Here is a 7,424-nt window from a genome sequence, read left to right as displayed (position 1 = left end):
TGCCGCTGTGATTGCCCTATCCCACATGCCCAAAGAAACATGCCTAAAGATTCCCAAGAATCAAGTTCCCTAGTGGATGCTAGACCATAGCCGTTACATAATATGTAATGCAAGCGTCTAAAATTTTTAGGCTCCATACGAAAGTTCTCAAAGCATCTACTACGATCATGCAAAAGGTTATCTACCCATTGTCGTCCGGTGGCTTCGGGGTGACGGTAGGCAGGGTTCACTTGTGGCGGCACCATCATAGTGGACATTATTGCATATCCTCTAGCCATAGCTGCAATAACTACTTCATTGAAGCTGTTCTCACTAGAATTTTCACTTTCTTCCTCACTTGTCGCCATGGTCCAAACAACCTGCATTGTATAACACACATCATGCACAATAGTGAGTTGTTCACTAAGAAAAGTAATACACAAATTAAGAAACATGTTTTTGCATAAACACACTTCAGAAATTTGAAGAAACATGTTTTAACACATCATGTAGGCATGTAGCTCAACTGAGGACACCAATTAAGAAACTTGTACCCACTTTTCGGTACTTACTAACCTCTTTCCTACCTGATGAGTACCGTAGCACGCTAGTGTGTGGGCTCTTGTTGTGCACACCTCACGGACACCTAAAAATGAGTAGTTAGCCTACGCAGCAAAAGACGGTACTTAACTTTGCACATGAATATTAAGAAACTTGTTTTACGAAAAACACACATATGACAAATTAAGAAACATGCCAGCACACAGGTTATTTGGAGTTTAGGAAAATAAATAGGACACATGGTTCTGGCCGTGGGCCACATTACATCGATGCAAATTATACAAACACACGAGTTGAAAAAACTAGCGAACAAGAAATGAACTGAAACAATACAAGACAACACTCAAATGTCATCGGTGGTCTCAAGCGAACTCAACATCTAAATGCTTCATGCGCAGCTTGTTAAGGACATCCACGACGACTACTTGTTGTTCCTGTTCAAGTGCTACGTAAGCCAAGCAAGATGCTCTTCTGTGTTTAACAAATTCTTGAACTCACTACACGACACAGAGTTCTTGAACAGCTCCAATGCTTGGAAGAACATGTCTGAAGTACCGAGCACACCGTCTTCTCATAGGATTTGCATTGCTTCATCCACCTCTGTCTATTCATGGGTACGTTCTCGATCACGAGATGTACTGTAACACCCTAAAATTAGCTACTTTCTAAAAGGAGAAATGATTTCTGTTAATTGTTTTGTGCTCTTAAAAACATAGGTAAAAGAAGATTTAAAATCCAACATAAGGGTAGCAACATGTTTGCGCATACATGCCGTTGCATTGATACTTTTGTGATGAGTGGTTTGAAAAATAAATTCAAATCTCAATCTTTAAAATATTGTTTTCAAGTAGTTTTTTTAAAAAGAATATGAAAACTTGCAAAAACAAAAGTTAGATAAGATGCCTTGTTTTCAAAATCCAAAGGCTTGGAAAAGGTTTTAAGGCGCGTTAGAACGATGTCTCTTTTTTCGGGAATCTTTCCGACCTTTGTCGGGATTAAATTCCTATTTCTTGAAGCTTTGTCTTTTTCCTCGATCAATCTAAAAGTCTTTTCCGGGAGCTAAAACCACTTTGGTTGTGTTCCTTATCCTTCCATCTATCCCTATGAATTTTTCTGGAATTTTTCGGAGCTCAGAGATATTTTTCGGAGCCTAAATAGTAATTCCCGATTTTCTATAATTATTTTAATTCCGAAAATCAATAATTGCTAAAATATCTCGACTTTCCAAAATCGACAAAACTTGCGTATATATATATATATATATATATATGCCGACGTATCCCTCGACGCGAGGATTCTAGAAGTACAGCCCGTTTTTCGAGCCGCCACTCGTAGCCCCGCAGATCGGACGCCGAAGTTTGGCACAGCTAGGTTTCCGGCGAACTCTTCGGCGAGCTTTTCCGGCCAAACCATCGCGTTCCGGCGTCAACCGTCACCACCAAAAGGTAGATCTCGTCATCCTCTACACCGGCACGCCCTTCGTTTGGTGAATCCACCATCGTTTCATCGTTTCCCTAACCCATCTTCCTCTTTTCCGGTGAGGTTCACCATTGCCGGCGCTCTTCCTTCACCGTTTCCGGCCACTGCTGAACTCGTCGCGCCACCGGACGTCTTCAGGCCAGCCGCGCCCTAGCTCTGCACGCCGCCGCCCCTGGCCAGTGGCCCTGTGCTGCCCCGTCCCGCGCCCCTGCTCACGAGCGTGCAGGCATGGCCGCCGCCGCCCTGTGTGCATGCGTGCCTGCAGCGGCCAGCAGCCACCGGCTGAGCCGGCTCCGGTCCAGCGCGCCGCTGCCGTGGGACTCAGCGCCACTGCTGCGCCGCTGGCTGGCCGGTAGGCCAAGGCTGAGCCCCCTCCCTTCCCTGCACGGCAGCAGCAGACAGCCATGTCTGTATGTACGTGAATGAAAGGTAGAAGATGTGCTTATTTACAGTTTTGCCACCAGACAAGATTAGCAATAGTTTATCCGTTTTAATTTCGTTTTAAGTGGTTCAAGTTGCGTTAGATTCGTGTCGTCGAGATCTATGCAGTAAAGTTATTAGTTTATATGCCACATGTTTATGAATTTATTTTATTAAAATATTAATTGTGTCTATAATTAATTAATCGCTGATTAATTAAAGTCGATTTAGGTTTTTTATTTCGATTTGATTACGCGAGTTTCATCGCAGTGTGCGATACATGTTAGCAACGATGTTTAACATATCTCACATCTTGGAAATTTATAAGTTAAATATTAATTTGATTAAGGATTATTCAATAACTTTTAATTAAAAGCAATATAAGTTCTAATTCCGTTTTGCACCGTTTAAGTTGCGTTTGGTTCGTGCTGACATGAACTATATGTTAGGGGCAATGTTTTTCATGTCACATGTTTTTTTCATACATGGCTAAATATTAAATTGATTAGTATATTTGCACACTAGTTTGAAATTAAAAGCAATATAGGTGCTTAACTTTGATAATTTATACTTAAAAGTTAATATGATTAATTGTTAACTTAAAAGTGTTTCTAGAATATAATTTGATTAGTTGAACAAGATACATATGTGATAAGTACGAGTAGATATTGTCACATGCTTAATTCGTTTGTGAATGTAAAGTTTAATTTGTTTAATAAATTATGTGATAACATTTATAAATAATACATGATTAGCTTTAATTCGACTTTTAAAACTAAATATGTTGTGATTAATCTAAATCAATATTGCTCATATAGTTTTCTTAGCTAACCTAAAACAAGCTCGTAGTTGTTTCTTTTATAATATAATATAAATCTTTTGATAGTAGTTTTCTTTTAACCGTACCTCCTTTCTTAGTGTCTCTTGCGTTCTCATAACCGTAGCATCGAGCCGTTCTTGTCACGTTACTTTTGTTTTGGTGTGTTCTACGCAGTGGTGTTAGAGGTTCTCATGTTACTCAAATGTGTTTTGGCAGTTAAAAAGTTAATTGTGTTAATACTATCACTTGCATAGTTTTCGAAATATAAAGTCAATATAGGTTTTATACTACACTCTTTCTTAAGCAATGAAACAAGTTGATTAATGAAAATATTTACATGTGTTTCTACAATTAAAATAAGTTAGATGGATAGGTTTTATTTTCTGTTGCTTCGATAGTCGCTTTTTCGTTGAATCACATATAGCGTGTCTTTTGCGTCTGTGTGTTCATAGCGATGCGTAGAATCGTATTTCAAACTCTTTTACTTATTTTTCTATGATTGGTGTATTGTTCTGATATAGTTGCAATTGTATGCTATGCATGTATGTGTATGGATGTTGTGTGGTGTTCTACGATTACGTCCAGTCGGTGAGATATACGTGGTGATCCAGAAGAAGAAGAAGAACGTTGAAGATTAAAGCTTACCGAAGGATCGGTATTTAAGGCAAGTGTACCAAAGGCCCCTTGTTACCTATGAACTATTACCATTCATATTCATGCATGTGTCTAAATTGAAATACCTTTAAGGACTTTACCTAGATGAATACTTGTACCACATATCCTTGTTACCTAGGGTTTGGGTATGCATTTTGGATAGATGCTGTAGTGCTGAACATAGAATAATAGTTAAACATGATTAAAGACATTATGCAATATGATAACATGAGGCTTTGTAGCAACAGATAGGGGGCTAGAATACGGGGTTGAGTACTCTAGTGCCTCTCCATAAGGACTTAATCCTAAAGCGGCAACCCAGGAGGTTCCATACAACCCCGAGTGTCATATGGCTCTGACTTTAACCTGGTAACTAGATTGTACTAGCTCATCTGTAGCTCCAGTAAGGGTAAGAGGGTATCTTTCCTTTTTCTGCTAGGGTGTGTACCGTGTTGCGATGCCCACGTGTGCCACTCCTTTGTAGCTACGACTTGTTAGTGCAACTAGCTAAGGGTTTCATAGTGATACCCTGCCACACTTCCTGGGAAGAGGTGTAGTGGGAATCCCGGCATTGGGAATCACGGCTCGGTGGGTAAAGATGTACAATTTCTGCAGAAATAATTAACCTATTATAACAGCCGTGCTCACGGATACGAGCGGTCTGGATCCTTCAAGATTAGTGGTTACTGTGGATGGTGGATGGTTGGGAATTGAGATAAACTTGACTATACTTTAATATCATTTGGGAATTGGGATTGTTCATTAAAGTAGTGATTCAGGATGCTCAAATTTGATTAACTAAAATTGCGAACCGCAGTCAAACAATGTCAAGCCTTTTTGAGCCTCATAGATCCCTTTGATATACTTGCTAAGCATGGTGAGCTTACACTTGCTTTACATCCAATGAAAATCCTGGATGGGTACCAGATTGCTGGCTTGGAGGAGTTAGGCTTGTGGTCAACCAGTCAGTCGTCCCTGTGGATTTAGAGTCTTCGCCAGAAGATCGGAGTCGACTTTCCGCTGTCTATACTCTGAGGTTATTTTCCTTTTACTAAATACGTTATGTAATAAGTATTGTCTCTTGATATTACCCTTATTTGTGGCTATATGTGAGAGTTGACTTCCTGGGCTCACATATAGTGTGTTTCTGGTTTTGTCTTTAAAACCGGGTGCTACATGTACTCCTCGCAGCAATGCTTTCCGATAAATGTGCCATGTACTCGCCCATGTTGCAAGACTTCTTCTTCTCTGGGTTGTTAATAACATTGTCCCTGTTGTCCCTTTTGGAATCGGAGTGGTAACTGGAGGGTCCAAAGTGAGGAGGCATTGTGGCACCTATACCACCAGTAGACATGAAACAACCCGTGTTCCGATTTGGGTCGCCATACAGTTCTTCAAGTTCATTCAGGAAGGGGGTGGTATGCCATGTTTTCCACCAGCAGCACTTGTTTCCTACAACGAACACATTGCAAACTTTTTGTCAGAAGGATGGTAGTAGGCGCTACTAGGGCAAATAGTTGACAACATATGGTAATAGATAGTCAACTTACCATGCACTCGGTAGTGTCGTCGCTATCGGGTTGCGTACCATAATGGGTCTCCCAGTACCTAGGCTCAGCGGCAATGCCCCCCGTTTGTGTGTCACGACCGAGCCCAGTGGCTGATAGCTCCTTCTTCCACTTTAGGTATTTGGATATGAGGATCCATAGTTTGTTGTTGACCTGTCTCCGATCATATTGGGGGAAGTGGGTGTAAATGTTGTTCTAGCCGTGCCTACTTACACCATCCTTGCTGGTGAAGATGAGCTTTGCCTTTTCTTGAAGGCACATGTCTAGCAAATGCTTGGTTTCAGCATCCATCTACTTTGCGCGTTGGCTTGCGTGTTGGCGTGGCATCTGTGTGCACGTTCAATGGCTAATTTTGTTGTGTGTTCAAAAACATATCACAGCGCACATAGCAAAGGCTAGGACTACACCTACGACACAATGGAATATGCAGCATAGTAAACTTGCCTTGCTTGTTTGCTTCGCACGTTTGACACGCAACTTGTGCCTAGCAGCTTCCAGTGGTGAGCAAGAAGCTGTTGATGACGGTGCCAGTATAGCAGCTTCCGGCGGTCCCTAGAGTTGTCTCGATAGAAGAACAGAAAAATGGAAAATGTTAGAGTTCAATCTTTGAAAACATTCCAAATCTAAAAGACCGTACCGGATCAGGCAAGAATGAAGCCAAAGACGCACAGCGGTGAGGCAGATCCGTGGAGGCCGAAGGTGATGACGATGAGATGCTAGTGGAGAGGGGGCGATAGTGGCTCATGATAGGTGGTGTGGAGAAGGGAGGGGATGAGCTTGGCTCATGGCGGGGGTTTAGGGAGGGAAGGGGGGCAGGCGTAGCTAACTATGGATGGGGACAGGGGTGTCGGCAAGAGAGGGGGGCGAGCATGGTTGACGTCGGGCTGCCGACGGCGGAGGGGTTTGGGCATGCCTGATGGCAGCGGTGTGTGCTGGGGGTGCGCCGCTGAATGCGGAGCAGGCCGGCTGGCCATGCTAGTGATGGCAGCAGTGTGGGGCAGCGGTGCGTGTAGAAGTTGATGCGGTAGGGCGGCTGGCGGCGACCTCAAACCCTAGGCATGGCACGATGGAGATAGGAATGAGGGAGGGGCCTCGGAAGTGACCTTACGTCTTTTTTAGGTTGGGCCTTAGTGTTGAGTCAGGCCACGTCGAGGTTTGGGTCCAGTAGAGTGGCAATAGTTGCCAAACCTTGTTGTTGAGTCGGGCCACATCGAGATTTGGGCCTAGGTGTTGAGTCAATGCACACCAAGGTTTGGGCCCAGCATAGCATGCTTTCAGTGCCCAGGCGTTGAGTCAGGCCACGCCGAGGATTGGGCCCACCATCGCGACGTGGCTAAGACCTGCGACGCCGCTAAGACCTCAACGCTGAGTTGTGCCGTGTCAAGATTTGGGCCTTGGATAGGGCTCATCGGCGTTGAGTCAGGCCACGCCGAGGATTGGGCCCACTGTCACGAGGTTTGGGGTTGGCGGAGGTCAGCGCTGAGTTGGGCCATGCCAGTAGCTGGGCCTCTGTGTTCAATGGTTGAGCACTGACCATTGGGCCCACCAGTGCAACACGTCTTAGTGCTCGATGATGAGTAGGGCATGTTGGTGTCTTTTGACCTCGCATCGAGGTCTATGGGTCGGTGTCTTTTTATTGTGCACCGAGCGTTGGATGCAGCAGCACAATGCCGAGATATGGGCCTCGGCCCATTGACGTGCAGGAGGGGTCGACGGAGCTCAGCGTCGAGTCGGGTAGCGCCGAGCTCTGTGGGTCGGCGTCTTTTGACCGCACAGCAAGGTAGGGCATGTTGGCGCCGCGAGCACCCCAAACTCAATAAGGAACTGGCTCTAGGCGGCCACCTTGGCATGAAATAGTGTGATGCCGAGGTTACATATCTCGACGCTAGTTGAACGAACGCCGACCTTTTTAGCAGGTATTGGCAACACAAATTAAAGGAATT

Source organism: Miscanthus floridulus, chromosome 1, assembly GCF_019320115.1.
Source record: "Miscanthus floridulus cultivar M001 chromosome 1, ASM1932011v1, whole genome shotgun sequence".
In the NCBI taxonomy this organism is placed as follows: domain Eukaryota; kingdom Viridiplantae; phylum Streptophyta; class Magnoliopsida; order Poales; family Poaceae; genus Miscanthus; species Miscanthus floridulus.
Note: the sequence above shows the minus strand (reverse complement) of the source record.